Raw genomic sequence first — 17,845 nt, forward strand, 5'->3', positions numbered from 1 at the left:
ACATGACTGTCGCCCTCAGGCATTAACGTCTCATTTGCATAGGCCAATGTACAGTATTAAATCTAGGTACCAAAACCCACATGATGTTTTCCACAACATTGGTATATTCTGAGACCTCGGACTCCAATTAAAGAAATCAATAAATTCACTACAAATTTGCCCTCTGCAGGCCTTCATGACTGTCGGCACAATTCCATCTGTTTCTACCAATTTACCTACTGTCAGTTTCTCCAATTACCCCCTCACTATTATATAAGAAGAAGGCATGGAACTGCCACTACATTCTATAAAGCCCCCTCTAGAAGCACCATCCATACTCTCAATATTAAACATAAATAATAAAATAGTTATATACATACCTGTATATGAAAAAAAAAAATATATATATATATATATATATATATATATCTAAAAACATAATTACTTCATTTCTACCCCAAATATCTTGCTTAACTTAAAACCCCACAATATCCTTCATCCCGGCCCAAATATCATTATTCTGCAGCCTACTCTCTAACTTCCTCTTAAGTACATTTTTATTTTCCCTTAGTTTAACTTACAACTCCTTTGGGACCCCAGTAATTAAATCCTTATCCCTAATATGTGGAGTTTGCCAATAGGCTTCCTAAACCATCATTCTAATGCAAGTCAGTGTTAATATGATGCCCACTGTCCATCACAGCATGCCATGTTATCAGTCATCATATTCAGGATAGAGATCAAGTTGGACTATGTGATTTCATATCTCATTCCAGTAGTATCTAAAGACTTTGGTTCTGGATTAATATACAAACAGGTGATCAACCATCAGGTAGATTCCCCTTCTATTTTCCTACCTTTTAGATGTGTCTCGGAGAGGCTCCTGCATGCATTGCTAGGTGTTTCTGCACAGATGAATATTGTAAAGTAATATATTTATGTGTAGAATAAGCAGCAGATTTCTAACATGTGACAGAGCAGTGATAAAACATAACACGGGTTGCATCCAGCTGTTGCAAAGCACTCTCCAGAACGCTTTTCATTTGCATTTTAATTCCAAGATGTTTTGCCAGTTCCCAAGCTGTTCCATTTCCACACCCTTTGACAGATGTATGAGTACGTCTTACAATTCCCAAGGTGTCAAGACATGTGTGATCCACAAATGTCCTCTGTAACAGCAAAATGGAAACACATTAAATATTCTCGTATAACACACTGGTAGGCAACTTAAAAACAACACGTCTCAAGTTTCTTAAATACTTAGATTTCATTAATATTTTAATACAGACTCTCAAACAGTTTCTGTGCAGATGACACATATGTATGTGTGATGAAGCGTGAACATTTAACACCATAACCTGAGAAAACCACTGACTCTTATAGATAAGAAGTGTCATAATAAATAATAATAATAATAATAATCTTTATTTATATAGCTACAACATATTCCGCAGGACCTTACAATCAGCAGCAAGTCAACAATTAAAACAAGAGGAATGAGGACCCTGCTCGCAAGACCTTACAGTCTATGAGGAGATGGGGTGGCACATAAGGTAACAGGTGATTGTTTTGTACAACGGTCCGGCCATCTTCACACAATAGGGGAGTAGATATAAAACTGCATGAGCCAGCCACCAGCCAGGTGAGTGGGGAAGATTTAGATTAGGGAATGTGATAAGCCGCCCTAAAAAGATGTGTTCAAAATAATAGCAGTGTATTTAAAAAAGTGAAAAAAGCTAAAAATCCTTCTAATAGCTTTTATTTCCATATGCACATTCTATTCCAAATCAAAACATGCAGAAAAATATATCAAATTTGTGTTGTTCCTCTAAAAATAATTGAAGAAAAGTGAATATTAGACTATTCAAAAAAATAGCAGTGGCTGTATTCTCAAACATTCACTATATAAACTGAAAAATGTTTGAAGATTTTGCTTTCCTTTGAATCACTTGCCTAATATTTAGTTGGATAACCACTGTTTCTGAGAACTGCTGTACACCTGTGAACAGGTATTCCAGCCCGGGATGATTGGACTACATTCCACAGTTCTTCTCTATTTCTTGGTTTTGCCTCCGAAACTGTATTTTTGATGTCACCCCACAAGTTTTCTATTGAAATAAGATCCAGGGATTGGGCTGACCACACCATAATGTTAATCTTGTTGGACTGGAATCAAGATGTTGCTCGTTTACTGGTGTGTTTCGGGTCGTTGTCTTGTTGGAACACCCATTTGAAGGGCATTTCCTCTTCAGCATAAGGCAGCATGACCTCTTCAAGTATTCTGATGTATTCAAACTGATCCATGATCCCTGGTATGTGATAAATAGGTCCAACACCGTAGTATGAGAAACATCCCCATATCATGATACTTGCACTACCATGATTCATTGTCTTCGCAGTGTACTGTGGCTTGAATTCAGAGTTTGGGGGTCATCTGACAAACTGTTTCCAGCCACTAGACCCAAAAAGAACAATCTTACTTTCATCAGTCCACAAAATGGCTCTTTGGCAAATTGTAACCTCTTCAGCACATGTCTTTTTTTCAACAGTGGGACTTTACGGGGGCTTCTTTCAGATAGCTTGGCTTCACATAGTCATCTTCTAATTGTAACAGTACTCACAGGTAACTTTAGACCTTCTTTGATCTTCCTGGAGCAGATTGTTGGCTGAGTCCTTGCCTTTTTGGCTATTCTTCTATCCATTTGAACGGTAGTTTTTCGCTTTTTTCAACGTCTTTAAGGTTTTGGTTGCCATTTTAAAGCATTTGCGATCATTTTAGCTAAGCAGCCTATCATTTTCTGCACTTCTTTATGTTTTCCCCTCTCCAATCAACTTTTTAATCAAGGTACGCTGTTCTTCTGAGCAATATCTGGAATGACCCATTTTCCTCAGAATTTCAGAGAGAAATGCACCGTAACCAGCATGTACAATATTCGCTGCTTTCCTTCCATAAAAAAGGGCAATAATTGCCACCTGTTTTTCAAAGAATGAATGACCTCACTAATTGAACTCCTTTTAATTAGTGATTCAATTACACAGAATCAGCAGCATGCATGTCATGACTTTTGGGTCTGTTGGATTTCTATTACTCTACTACACCTGCTAATAAATGATTTACCATTTTCTACCAAAAACTGTGATTGATCAGGTTAGTGATTTCTGACTGCTATTATTTTGAACACAACTGTAAGGCCAATCTATAAGGCACTCCTAAGGAGTCCTCAGTAGTAATGCCCCACACCACTGCCCACAGTATTTATAATGTTCCCTGCAGTGCCCCCTATAATTACAATTCCTCCTGCCATACCAACTGGAGTTATAGTCTTCTTTGTAGAGCCCCCATAAATATAATGCCTGTCCTCTCCCTCCAGTCTTCTATATAATACAGTCCCATGTAAATAACATCACTCCTTTCCCTCCAGTCTTCTATACCATGCAGTTCCATGTAAATAACACTAGTCCTCTCTCACCAGCCTTCTATATGATACAGTCCCATGTAAATAACCTCTCTTCCTTACAGTCTTCTATAACATACAGTCCCATGTAAAAAAAAAAAAAATCCCCTCCCTCAGCCCCTCCAACACATAGTACCATGTAAATTACATTACTCCTTACCTTCCAGTACTCTATAAAATCCAGTTCCATGTAAATAACACCAATCATCTTCCCCCAATCTTCTGCAAAATACAGTCCCATGTAACTTACACCCATCCCCTCCCTTCAGTCTCTCTAACATACAGTCCCAGTTAATTAACATATTTCCCTCCCACTAAGCAGGGAGGAGGTATAATGGGGAGAACCATATCTCCCAGCATTTCTCTGCCACTTACATTCATTACATGGCATCACAGTTCTCCACTGCTGAGCACTACTTTTTTCTACACTGGTCACATGATGGTGACCTCATCACAGGTCCGATCACCACTTCCAGTGTTGAAAAGATCACATGACTATGATGTCATCGCAGGTCCTTCAGCTATGGAGTATAGGCAGAACGGGCAGCAGATTCACAGTAAGTCCTAATCAGGCCCCCTAAACTGACTGTCCAGTGTGACCAATTGCATATTCTGTCACTTCAGTGCAGAGGCGGACATATCGCCTGTGCAGCTGGTTCAGATGCACAGGGACACAGATAGGGGGCCCTTCCCAGTGCCAGATGAGGTGTTTTTTTTAAAATTATTATTATTTATTTATTTTTCCCTCCCTTCCTCTGCCAGGGTAACCTGGTCACTTTGGGTGGAGGGAGGGGAAAAAATAATAAAATAAAAAAACACCTCAGCTGGCACTGGGAAGGGCCCCCTCTCTGTGCCCCTGTGCATCTGAACCAGCTGCATAGGCGATATGTCCGACTCTGCACTGAAGTGACAGAATATGCAATTGGTCACACCGGACAGTCGGTTTAGGTTCTTTCAAAAACATTGTTAGGGATTGGGGAAAACATATTTACTTAGGTAGATTGAATTACTTGATAGAAAGACAGGGTTTGCTACTAGGACCTTGAGCTGTTTACATACATACAGATTTTGCACTGTAAAGGAAAACTGGCTTAGTTGCCCATAGCAACCGATCAGATTTCACCTTTTATTTTCCTAGAATAGATCATTAATATTAGATTGGAGGGTCTGACACCACATACCCCACTGGTCAGCTGCTTTGGGCAACCCCTTCAACAGAAACTATACAGTGTATAGAGGCAGAAGGCTTTGTCCACTATGTAGTTCCCGATGCCAGCGTACTTCAGTTTAGCTCCTATTCATTTGGAGCTGAGCTGTAGTACCCCAACGCAGCATCTACACGGTGTATGCAGCTGTCTGCCTCCAGCTCCATACATCGTATAGTTTCTGTTGCTGATCTGTGGGGTGAGGGATTCAGACCCCCTGTGGTCTGAAAATGATGACCTATCCTGAGTATAGGTCATCAATATCTGTAGCCTGGAGAACCCCTTTAAGTAACCCTACATTATAGCCTTATTTACATTGTAGAAGAATCGTAACAGTAATATGACACCGCTACTCCCTGGGTACATGATTGCATTTAGTAGATTTAAATGTGCCCAATTGGTGCAAAGTCTATCTAATTAAATGCATATCCTCATTACTGTATGTAGCTGAGGAAATGCTCATCAACCAGGGAATAGTCTTATAGGATAATGGTTTCATAAAAGTAGTCTTTTTCTTAGTCAGCATGGCCATTGTACAGTGAAAACGTTGGCATTGCCTCAACATTTGTTACTGTGATAACCACATCTCTACAAGTGTATGTTTTTTTTATGGATATAGTTCTTTTATAAAGTCATGTTTATTTACATTGTATAACTGTATTTATTTATGAATGTACTGGTATAACATTTCAACCAGCTCAGTAATGCTCCCTGCAAATCCCCAGACCGTCTTTCTTTCAGAAACGCTTCACAAATACATTCCCAAAATATTCCCATAATGTCTAAAAAAGTAAGTTCTGTTCAGCACAAATGTTCAGTGATTAAAAATGCTTCCAATTCGGGTAAAGGAAACAGCATATCCATGGTAACTGTGCCTTCTGTCTTCCTGGGATCTCCATGTACTAATTAGCTATGCAATTAAAGGCCACAGTATCTGAAGTGAAAATAATTTTTCTTATGGAAACAAACATTATAAATATTCTGAATCGTAATTAATAAATTCCATTTCTAACACCTACTTCTGACTAGAGTTTATAAACAATAGGAGTCATAGTTATGGGAGTCTGCAATTCATGTTAAAGTGTTCACACTGCCTTAGGACATTGCATTAAATGCCAAAGCTAAGCCCCAAAATTTGTGATAAGCAAATTTCCTAATTCAGTTGGGATTCAAATAAATTAGACTCAAATCAAAAGTGCCCCAATTACCCTAACAAGTTGTGGATGATACTCTGTGTATCCCACCCCTTTCAAGCTCTTTAACGCCAAGCCAGCATAAGTGATATTAAAGAGACAGCAACAACAGTAAATGGATGGTAGCCAGTGGTAACAATTAGGGATGAGCGAACTCGAACTGTATAGTTCGGGTTCGTACCGAATTTTGGGGTGTCCGTGACACGGACCCGAACCCGGACATTTTCGTAAAAGTCCGGGTTCGGGTTCGGTGTTCGTCGCTTTCTTCGCGCTTTTGTGACGCTTTCTTGGCGCTTTTTGAAAGGCTGCAAAGCAGCCAATCAACAAGCGTCATACTACTTGCCCCAAGAGGCCATCACAGCCATGCCTACTATTGGCATGGCTGTGATTGGCCAGAGCACCATGTGACCCAGCCTCTATTTAAGCTGGAGTCACATAGCGCCGCCCGTCACTCTGCTCTGATTAGCGTAGGGAGAGGTTGCGGCTGCGACAGTAGGGCGAGATTAGGCAGATTAACTCCTCCAAAGGACTTGATTAACTGATCGATCTGCAGCTGTGGATCATTGAGCTGCTGATCCTCAATTGCTCACTGTTTTTAGGCTGCCCAGACCGTTTGTCAGTCACATTTTTCTGGGGTGATCGGCGGCCATTTTGTGTCTTGTGGTGCGCCAGCACAAGCTGCGACCAAGTGCATTTAACCCTCAATGGTGTGGTTGTTTTTTGGCTAAAGCCTACATCAGGGTGAAGCTGTCACACCAAGTGCATTTAACCAGCAATAGTCTGTTCATTTTTTGGCCATATACAAAATCAGGGGCAAGCTGCGCCTGTCACCAAGTGCATTTAACCCTCAATGGTGTGGTTGTTTTTTGGCTAAAGCTTACATCAGGGTGAAGCTGTCACACCAAGTGCATTTAACCAGCAATAGTCTGTTCATTTTTTGGCCATATACTAAATCAGGGGCAAGCTGCGCCTGTCACCAAGTGCATTTAACCCTCAATGGTGTGGTTGTTTTTTGGCTAAAGCCTACATCAGGGTGAAGCTGTCACACCAAGTGCATTTAACCAGCAATAGTCTGTTTATTTTTTGGCCATATCCCAGTCTAATTCTGTCACTAAATCCATACCGGTCACCCAGCGCCTAAATACTAGGCCTCAAATTTATATCCCGCTAAATCTGTCCTTAGTGCTGTAGCTGGGCGAGTTATTTAGTGTCCGTTCAAGCACATTTCTTGTTCTGGGTTGAAATACAATTCCCAATTTAGCAATTTCATAATTTAGTGGTTTCTGCTATATCAGAGCTATTTGAAATCTATCCCTAAAAGGGTATATAATATTCAAGGTGCACATTGGGTCATTCAGAATAACTTCACACACACCCGCTACTGTGTATTTCCAAGTCTAATTCTGGCACTAAACCCATACCTGTCACCCAGCGCCTAAATACTAGGCCTCAAATTTATATCCAGCTAAATCTGTCCCTAGTGCTGTAGCTGGGCGAGTTATTTAGTGTCCGTTCAAGCACATTTCTTGTTCTGGGTTGAAATACAATTCCCAATTTAGCAATTTCATAATTTAGTGGTTTCTGCTATATCAGAGCTATTTGAAATCTATCCCTAAAAGGGTATATAATATTCAAGGTGCACATTGGGTCATTCAGAATAACTTCACACACACCCGCTACTGTGTATTTCCAAGTCTAATTCTGGCACTAAACCCATACCTGTCACCCAGCGCCTAAATACTAGGCCTCAAATTTATATCCAGCTAAATCTGTCCCTAGTGCTGTAGCTGGGCGAGTTATTTAGTGTCCGTTCAAGCACATTTCTTGTTCTGGGTTGAAATACAATTCCCAATTTAGCAATTTCATAATTTAGTGGTTTCTGCTATATCAGAGCTATTTGAAATCTATCCCTAAAAGGGTATATAATATTCAAGGTGCACATTGGGTCATTCAGAATAACTTCACACACACCCGCTACTGTGTATTTCCAAGTCTAATTCTGGCACTAAACCCATACCTGTCACCCAGCGCCTAAATACTAGGCCTCAAATTTATATCCCGCTAAATCTGTCCTTAGTGCTGTAGCTGGGCGAGTTATTTAGTGTCCGTTCAAGCACATTTCTTGTTCTGGGTTGAAATACAATTCCCAATTTAGCAATTTCATAATTTAGTGGTTTCTGCTATATCAGAGCTATTTGAAATCTATCCCTAAAAGGGTATATAATATTCAAGGTGCACATTGGGTCATTCAGAATAACTTCACACACACCCGCTACTGTGTATTTCCAAGTCTAATTCTGGCACTAAACCCATACCTGTCACCCAGCGCCTAAATACTAGGCCTCAAATTTATATCCCGCTAAATCTGTCCCTAGTGCTGTAGCTGGGCGAGTTATTTAGTGTCCGTTCAAGCACATTTCTTGTTCTGGGTTGAAATACAATTCCCAATTTAGCAATTTCATAATTTAGTGGTTTCTGCTATATCAGAGCTATTTGAAATCTATCCCTAAAAGGGTATATAATATTCAAGGTGCACATTGGGTCATTCAGAATAACTTCACACACACCCGCTACTGTGTATTTCCAAGTCTAATTCTGGCACTAAACCCATACCTGTCACCCAGCGCCTAAATACTAGGCTTTAAATTTATATCCCGCTAAATCTGTCCTTAGTGCTGTAGCTGGGCGAGTTATTTAGTGTCCGTTCAAGCACATTTCTTGTTCTGGGTTGAAATACAATTCCCAATTTAGCAATTTCATAATTTAGTGGTTTCTGCTATATCAGAGCTATTTGAAATCTATCCCTAAAAGGGTATATAATATTCAAGGTGCACATTGGGTCATTCAGAATAACTTCACACACACCCGCTACTGTGTATTTCCAAGTCTAATTCTGGCACTAAACCCATACCTGTCACCCAGCGCCTAAATACTAGGCCTCAAATTTATATCCCGCTAAATCTGTCCCTAGTGCTGTAGCTGGGCGAGTTATTTAGTGTCCGTTCAAGCACATTTCTTGTTCTGGGTTGAAATACAATTCCCAATTTAGCAATTTCATAATTTAGTGGTTTCTGCTATATCAGAGCTATTTGAAATCTATCCCTAAAAGGGTATTAATATTCAAGGTGCACATTGGGTCATTCAGAATAACTTCACACACACCCGCTACTGTGTATTTCCAAGTCTAATTCTGGCACTAAACCCATACCTGTCACCCAGCGCCTAAATACTAGGCCTCAAATTTATATCCAGCTAAATCTGTCCCTAGTGCTGTAGCTGGGCGAGTTATTTAGTGTCCGTTCAAGCACATTTCTTGTTCTGGGTTGAAATACAATTCCCAATTTAGCAATTTCATAATTTAGTGGTTTCTGCTATATCAGAGCTATTTGAAATCTATCCCTAAAAGGGTATATAATATTCAAGGTGCACATTGGGTCATTCAGAATAACTTCACACACACCCGCTACTGTGTATTTCCAAGTCTAATTCTGGCACTAAACCCATACCTGTCACCCAGCGCCTAAATACTAGGCCTCAAATTTATATCCCGCTAAATCTGTCCTTAGTGCTGTAGCTGGGCGAGTTATTTAGTGTCCGTTCAAGCACATTTCTTGTTCTGGGTTGAAATACAATTCCCAATTTAGCAATTTCATAATTTAGTGGTTTCTGCTATATCAGAGCTATTTGAAATCTATCCCTAAAAGGGTATATAATATTCAAGGTGCACATTGGGTCATTCAGAATAACTTCACACACACCCGCTACTGTGTATTTCCAAGTCTAATTCTGGCACTAAACCCATACCTGTCACCCAGCGCCTAAATACTAGGCCTCAAATTTATATCCCGCTAAATCTGTCCCTAGTGCTGTAGCTGGGCGAGTTATTTAGTGTCCGTTCAAGCACATTTCTTGTTCTGGGTTGAAATACAATTCCCAATTTAGCAATTTCATAATTTAGTGGTTTCTGCTATATCAGAGCTATTTGAAATCTATCCCTAAAAGGGTATATAATATTCAAGGTGCACATAGGGTCATTCAGAATAACTTCACACACCCGCTACTGTGCATTTCCAAATCTAATTCTGTCACTAAACCCATACCTGTCACCCAGCGCCTAAATACTAGGCCTCAAATTTATATCCCGCTAAATCTCTCGTTACCGCTGTCCTGTTGTGGCTGGGAAAGTTATTTAGTGTCCGTCAAAGCACATTTTTTGTTCTGGGTTGAAATACAATTCCCAATTTAGCAATTTCATAATTTAGTCGTTTCTGCTATATCAGAGCTATTTGAAATCTATCCCTAAAAGGGTAGATCATATTGAAGGTGCACATAGGGTCATTCAGAATAACTTCACACACACGCTTCTGTGCATTTCCAAGTCTAATTCTGTCACTAAATCCATACCGGTCACCCAGCGCCTAAATACTAGGCCTCAAATTTATATCCCGCTGAATTTGAATACAATACATTGGGCCAAATAATATATTTGTTGTTGTGGTGAACCATAACAATGAGAAAAACATCTAGTAAGGGACGCGGACGTGGACATGGTCGTGGTGGTGTTAGTGGACCCTCTGGTGCTGGGAGAGGACGTGGCCGTTCTGCCACATCCACACGTCCTAGTGTACCAACTACCTCAGGTCCCAGTAGCCGCCAGAATTTACAGCGATATATGGTGGGGCCCAATGCCGTTCTAAGGATGGTAAGGCCTGAGCAGGTACAGGCATTAGTCAATTGGGTGGCCGACAGTGGATCCAGCACGTTCACATTATCTCCCACCCAGTCTTCTGCAGAAAGCGCACAGATGGCGCCTGAAAACCAACCCCATCAGTCTGTCACATCACCCCCATGCATACCAGGGAAACTGTCTCAGCCTCAAGTTATGCAGCAGTCTCTTATGCTGTTTGAAGACTCCGCTGGCAGGGTTTCCCAAGGGCATCAACCTAGCCCTTCCCCAGCGGTGAAAGACATAGAATGCACTGACGCACAACCACTTATGTTTCCTGATGATGAGGACATGGGAATACCACCTCAGCATGTCTCTGATGATGACGAAACACAGGTGCCAACTGCTGCGTCTTTCTGCAGTGTGCAGACTGAACAGGAGGTCAGGGATCAAGACTGGGTGGAAGACGATGCAGGGGACGATGAGGTCCTAGACCCCACATGGAATGAAGGTCGTGCCACTGACTTTCACAGTTCGGAGGAAGAGGCAGTGGTGAGACCGAGCCAACAGCGTAGCAAAAGAGGGAGCAGTGGGCAAAAGCAGAACACCCGCCGCCAAGAGACTCCGCCTGCTACTGACCGCCGCCATCTGGGACCGAGCACCCCAAAGGCAGCTTCAAGGAGTTCCCTGGCATGGCACTTCTTCAAACAATGTGCTGACGACAAGACCCGAGTGGTTTGCACGCTGTGCCATCAGAGCCTGAAGCGAGGCATTAACGTTCTGAACCTGAGCACAACCTGCATGACCAGGCACCTGCATGCAAAGCATGAACTGCAGTGGAGTAAACACCTTAAAACCAAGGAAGTCACTCAGGCTCCCCCTGCTACCTCTTCTGCTGCTGCCGCCTCGGCCTATTCTGCTGCTGCCGCCTCGGCCTCTTCCTCCGCCTCTGGAGGAACGTTGGCACCTGCCGCCCAGCAAACAGGGGATGTACCACCAACACCACCACCACCACCTCCGTCACCAAGCGTCTCAACCATGTCACACGCCAGCGTTCAGCTCTCCATCTCACAAACATTTGATAGAAAGCGTAAATTCCCACCTAGCCACCCTCGATCCCTGGCCCTGAATGCCAGCATTTCTAAACTACTGGCCTATGAAATGCTGTCATTTAGGCTGGTGGACACAGACAGCTTCAAACAGCTCATGTCGCTTGCTGTCCCACAGTATGTTGTTCCCAGCCGGCACTACTTCTCCAAGAGAGCCGTGCCTTCCCTGCACAACCAAGTATCCGATAAAATCAAGTGTGCACTGCGCAACGCCATCTGTGGCAAGGTCCACCTAACCACAGATACGTGGACCAGTAAGCACGGCCAGGGACGCTATATCTCCCTAACTGCACACTGGGTAAATGTAGTGGCAGCTGGGCCCCAGGCGGAGAGCTGTTTGGCGCACGTCCTTCCGCCGCCAAGGATCGCAGGGCAACATTCTTTGCCTCCTGTTGCCACCTCCTCCTTCTCGGCTTCCTCCTCCTCTTCTTCCACCTGCTCATCCAGTCAGCCACACACCTTCACCACCAACTTCAGCACAGCCCGGGGTAAACGTCAGCAGGCCATTCTGAAACTCATATGTTTGGGGGACAGGCCCCACACCGCACAGGAGTTGTGGCGGGGTATAGAACAACAGACCGACGAGTGGTTGCTGCCGGTGAGCCTCAAGCCCGGCCTGGTGGTGTGTGATAATGGGCGAAATCTCGTTGCAGCTCTGGGACTAGCCAATTTGACGCACATCCCTTGCTTGGCGCATGTGCTGAATTTGGTGGTGCAGAAGTTCATTCACAACTACCCCGACATGTCAGAGCTGCTGCATAAAGTGCGGGCCGTCTGTTCGCGCTTCCGGCGTTCACATCCTGCTGCTGCTCGCCTGTCTGCGCTACAGCGTAACTTCGGCCTTCCCGCTCACCGCCTCATATGCGACGTGCCCACCAGGTGGAACTCCACCTTGCACATGCTGGACAGACTGTGCGAGCAGCAGCAGGCCATAGTGGAGTTTCAGCTGCAGCACGCACGGGTCAGTCGCACTACAGAACAGCACCACTTCACCACCAATGACTGGGCCTCCATGCGAGACCTGTGTGCCCTGTTGCGCTGTTTCGAGTACTCCACCAACATGGCCAGTGGCGATGACACCGTTATCAGCGTTACAATACCACTTCTATGTCTCCTTGAGAAAACACTTAGGGCGATGATGGAAGAGGAGGTGGCCCAGGAGGAGGAGGAGGAGGAGGAGGAAGAGGGGTCATTTTTAGCACTTTCAGGCCAGTCTCTTCGAAGTGACTCAGAGGGAGGTTTTTGGCAACAGCAGAGGCCAGGTACAAATGTGGCCAGCCAGGGCCCACTACTGGAGGACGAGGAGGACGAGGATGAGGAGGAGGTGGAGGAGGATGAGGATGAAGCATGGTCACAGCGGGGTGGCACCCAACGCAGCTCGGGTCCATCACTGGTGCGTGGCTGGGGGGAAAGGCAGGACGATGACGATACGCCTCCCACAGAGGACAGCTTGTCCTTACCCCTGGGCAGCCTGGCACACATGAGCGACTACATGCTGCAGTGCCTGCGCAACGACAGCAGAGTTGCCCACATTTTAACCTGTGCGGACTACTGGGTTGCCACCCTGCTGGATCCACGCTACAAAGACAATGTGCCCACCTTACTTCCTGCACTGGAGCGTGATAGGAAGATGCGCGAGTACAAGCGCACGTTGGTAGACGCGCTACTGAGAGCATTCCCAAATGTCACAGGGGAACAAGTGGAAGCCCAAGGCCAAGGCAGAGGAGGAGCAAGAGGTCGCCAAGGCAGCTGTGTCACGGCCAGCTCCTCTGAGGGCAGGGTTAGCATGGCAGAGATGTGGAAAACTTTTGTCAACACGCCACAGCTAACTGCACCACCACCTGATACGCAACGTGTTAGCAGGAGGCAACATTTCACTAACATGGTGGAACAGTACGTGTGCACACCCCTCCACGTACTGACTGATGGTTCGGCCCCATTCAACTTCTGGGTCTCTAAATTGTCCACGTGGCCAGAGCTAGCCTTTTATGCCTTGGAGGTGCTGGCCTGCCCGGCAGCCAGCGTTTTGTCTGAACGTGTATTCAGCACGGCAGGGGGCGTCATTACAGACAAACGCAGCCGCCTGTCTACAGCCAATGTGGACAAGCTGACGTTCATAAAAATGAACCAGGCATGGATCCCACAGGACCTGTCCGTCCCTTGTCCAGATTAGACATTAACTACCTCCCCATAACCATATATTATTGGACTCCAGGGCACTTCCTCATTCAATCCTATTTTTATTTTCATTTTACCATTATATTGCGAGGCTACCCAAAGTTGAATGAACCTCTCCTCTGCCTGTGTGCTAGGCCTAAATATATGCCAATGGACTGTTGCAGTGGTGGCTGACGTGAAGCCTCATTCTCTGCTATGACATGCAGACTGATTCTCTGCTGACATGATGACAGATTCTCTGTTACGGGACCTCCCTCCTCTGCCTGGGTGCTGGGCCTAAATATATGCCAATGGACTGTTGCAGTGGTGGCTGACATGAAGCCTGATTCTCTGCTATGACATGCAGACTGATTCTCTGCTGACATGAAGCCAGATTGTCTGTTACGGGACCTCTCTGCTCTGCCTGTGTGCTAGGCCTAAATATATGCCAATGGACTGTTGCAGTGGTGGGTGACGTGAAGCCTCATTCTCTGCTATGACATGCAGACTGATTCTCTGCTGACATGAAGACAGATTCTCTGTTACGGGACCTCCCTCCTCTGCCTGGGTGCTGGGCCTAAATATATGCCAATGGACTGTTGCAGTGGTGGCTGACATGAAGCCTGATTCTCTGCTATGACATGCAGACTAATTCTCTGCTGACATGAAGCCAGATTGTCTGTTACGGGACCTCTCTCCTCTGCCTGGGTGCTGGGCCTAAATTTATGACAATGGACTGTTGCAGTGGTGGCTGACGTGAAGCCTGATTCTCTGCTATGACATGCAGACTGATTCTCTGCTGACATGAAGCCAGATTGTCTGTTACGGGACCTCTCTGCTCTGCCTGTGTGCTAGGCCTAAATATATGCCAATGGACTGTTGCAGTGGTGGCTGACGTGAAGCCTCATTCTCTGCTATGACATGCAGACTGATTCTCTGCTGACATGAAGCCAGATTGTCTGTTACGGGACCTCTCTGCTCTGCCTGTGTGCTAGGCCTAAATATATGCCAATGGACTGTTGCAGTGGTGGGTGACGTGAAGCCTCATTCTCTGCTATGACATGCAGACTGATTCTCTGCTGACATGAAGCCAGATTCTCTGTTACGGGACCTCTCTGCTCTGCCTGTGTGCTAGGCCTAAATATATGCCAATGGACTGTTGCAGTGGTGGCTGACGTGAAGCCTCATTCTCTGCTATGACATGCAGACTAATTCTCTGCTGACATGAAGACAGATTCTCTGTTACGGGACCTCTCTCCTCTGCCTGGGTGCCGGGGCCTAAATATCTGAGAATGGACTGTTCCAGTGGTGGGTGACGGGAAGCCAGATTCTCTGCTATGGAACCTCTCTCCAATTGATTTTGGTTAATTTTTATTTATTTAATTTTTATTTTAATTCATTTCCCTATCCACATTTGTTTGCAGGGGATTTACCTACATGTTGCTGCCTTTTGCAGCCCTCTAGCTCTTTCCTGGGCTGTTTTACAGCCTTTTTAGTGCCGAAAAGTTCGGGTCCCCATTGACTTCAATGGGGTTCGGGTTCGGGACGAAGTTCGGATCGGGTTCGGATCCCGAACCCGAACATTTCCGGGATGTTCGGCCGAACTTCTCGAACCCGAACATCCAGGTGTTCGCTCAACTCTAGTAACAATCACTCTGTTTAATCCCATAAGGACCTGGTGCCCTTGACTTAAGGACCAGCGCCATACATGTATGGCGGGATGCAGGAGCTGCACCCGTCCGATCAGCGGCAGGGGTCCAGCAGTCACTGATAGCCGGACCCTGCTGTATGCGCTAGCAGCGGTGAAAACACTGACATTAACTGCATAAACCCTCTCACTGCCGCGGTCAGCACTGCCGAATGCGGTGTGTCCATCTGGTCCCTGCACTGCTGTGACGTGGACCAGGTGGCAGGGAAGGCAGCCCGATTCCTTAGGCATCGTGACTACCTTCAGTGACACCATGTGAGATCCAGCCCCTTGGATCTCACAGGAAGCAGGCTGTAAGTGTATTACAGTGAGTAATACACTTACAGCCAATGCATCACAATACAGAAGTATTGTGATGCATTGTAAAGGAGATCAGACTCCCAAAAGTTGAGGTCTCAGAGTGGGACAAAAAAAAAGTGAAAAAAAGAAGTAAAAAAAAGAAAGTAAAAAAAAAAGTTTCAAGTAAAAAAAAAAGCATCCTTCCCCCAAAAAATTATTTTAAAAAATTCTAAAAAATAGGGAAAAAAAGAAAAAGTTGACATATTAGGTATTGCCGCATCTGTATTGACTGGCTCTATAAAACTACCACATGACCTAACCGTACGCAACGTCCCGCAAAAAATGAGTCCCTAAGACAATCACCCCAAAAAGTAAAAAAAAAGTCTCTCAGACCATAAAGACACTAAAACATGATTTTTTTTTTGTTTCAAAAATGCTTTTATTGTGTTAAAAAAGTAGACATATTAGGTATTGCCGCATCCATAACAACCTGATCTATAAAAATATCATATGACCTAACCCCTTAGATGAACACTGTAAAAAAGATAAAATAAAAATGGTGTCAAAAAAGCCATTTTTTGTCACCTTTCATCACAAAAAGTGCAATAGCAAGCGATCAAAAAGTCATATGCACCCCAAAATAGTGCCAATGAGTCATCTCATCCCACAAAAATTATACCCTACCTGAGACAATCACCCAAAAAATAAAAAAAATATTTGGCTCTCAGAATATGGAGACACTAAAACATGATTTTTTTTTTGTTTAAAAAATGCTGATATTCTGTTAAACAAATAAATAAAAAATGTTTACATATTAGGTATCGCTTCGTCCTTAAGAACCTGCTGTATAAATATATCAAATGAACTAACCCCTCAGGTGAACACCGTAAAAAAAAAAAAGTGCGTCAAAAAAGCAATTTTTTGTCACCTTACATCACAAAAAGTGTAATCCCAAGCGATCAAAAAGTCATATGCACTCTAAAATAGTACCAATTAAACCGTCATCTCATACCGAAAAACAATGAGCCCCTACATAAGACTATGGCTTTCAAAATATGGAGACACTATATAATATTATTTTTTTTGAAAATGCTTTATTATGTAAAACTGAAACAAACAACCAAAAAAATGAGTCATATTTGGTATTATCACTTCCATAACAACCTGCTCTATAAAAATACCACATGATCATACCTTTCAGATGAACATTGTAAATAACAAGAAATAAAAACGGTGCCAAAACAGTTATTTTTTGTTACCATGCCTCACAAAAAGTGTAATATAGAGCAACCAAAAATCATATGTACCCTAAAATAGTACAAACAAAGCTGCCACCTTATCCTGTAGTTTCCAAAATGGGGTCATTTTTTTGGAGTTTCTACTCTAGTGGTGCATCAAGGGGTCTTCATATGTAACATGGCAACTTAAAATTATCCCAGTGAAATCTGCCCCCAAAGAACTTATGGTGTTCCTTTCCTTCTGCACCCTGCCGTGTGCCCGTACAGCAGTTTACGACCACATATGGGGTGTTTTTGTAAACTAGGGAATCAGGGTTAAATATTGAGTTTTGTTTGGCTGCAACCTTTATTTTGTTACTAGAAAAATGGATTAAAATGGAAAATATGCCCAAAAAGTGAAATTCTGAAATGTTATCTACATTTTCCTTAAATTTTTGCGGAACACCTAAAGGGTTACCAAAGTTTGTAAAATCAGTTTTGAATACCTTGAGGGGTGTATTTTCCAAAATAGGGTCACTTTTTTGGAGTTTCTACTCTGGGGGTGCATCAGGGGGTCTTCAAATGTGACATGGCAACTTAAAATTATCCCAGTGAAATCTGCTTTCCAAAAATCATATGGCATCCCTTTCAAGTGGCAGTGATCAAGGTAAAGGCCCATACACGAACTGACACTCCTGAGGCCAGAGGAAATGCCCTAGATGATCAAACAGTGAAGAGAGCAGCAATGGAAGAGGAAGGAGCCCAGACAGAACAGATCCTGACAGTACAAGAAGATCTGGAGCAAGAGGAAGTCACATGGGACCTACTGAAACAAATGCAGAAACAGGCCACTCCCAGGGAAAAGGAAACCTGGTTG

The 17,845-nt window shown here is 43.5% G+C and overlaps 1 protein-coding gene across 1 annotated transcript in view; it reads right to left on the reverse strand.

The window, feature by feature from the left end:
* The window catches only part of CMKLR1 (chemerin chemokine-like receptor 1), a 356,209-nt gene extending 355,254 nt beyond the window's left edge, over window positions 1-955 (reverse strand). The window contains exon 1 of the mRNA XM_044275813.1: window positions 837-955. The gene's annotated coding sequence lies outside the window, so the exon portion shown is untranslated. The remainder of the gene's footprint in view (window positions 1-836) is intronic.
* Between the last annotated feature and the right edge of the window lie 16,890 nt (window positions 956-17,845).

The sequence above is a fragment of the Bufo gargarizans genome, chromosome 1, assembly GCF_014858855.1.
Source record: "Bufo gargarizans isolate SCDJY-AF-19 chromosome 1, ASM1485885v1, whole genome shotgun sequence".
In the NCBI taxonomy this organism is placed as follows: domain Eukaryota; kingdom Metazoa; phylum Chordata; class Amphibia; order Anura; family Bufonidae; genus Bufo; species Bufo gargarizans.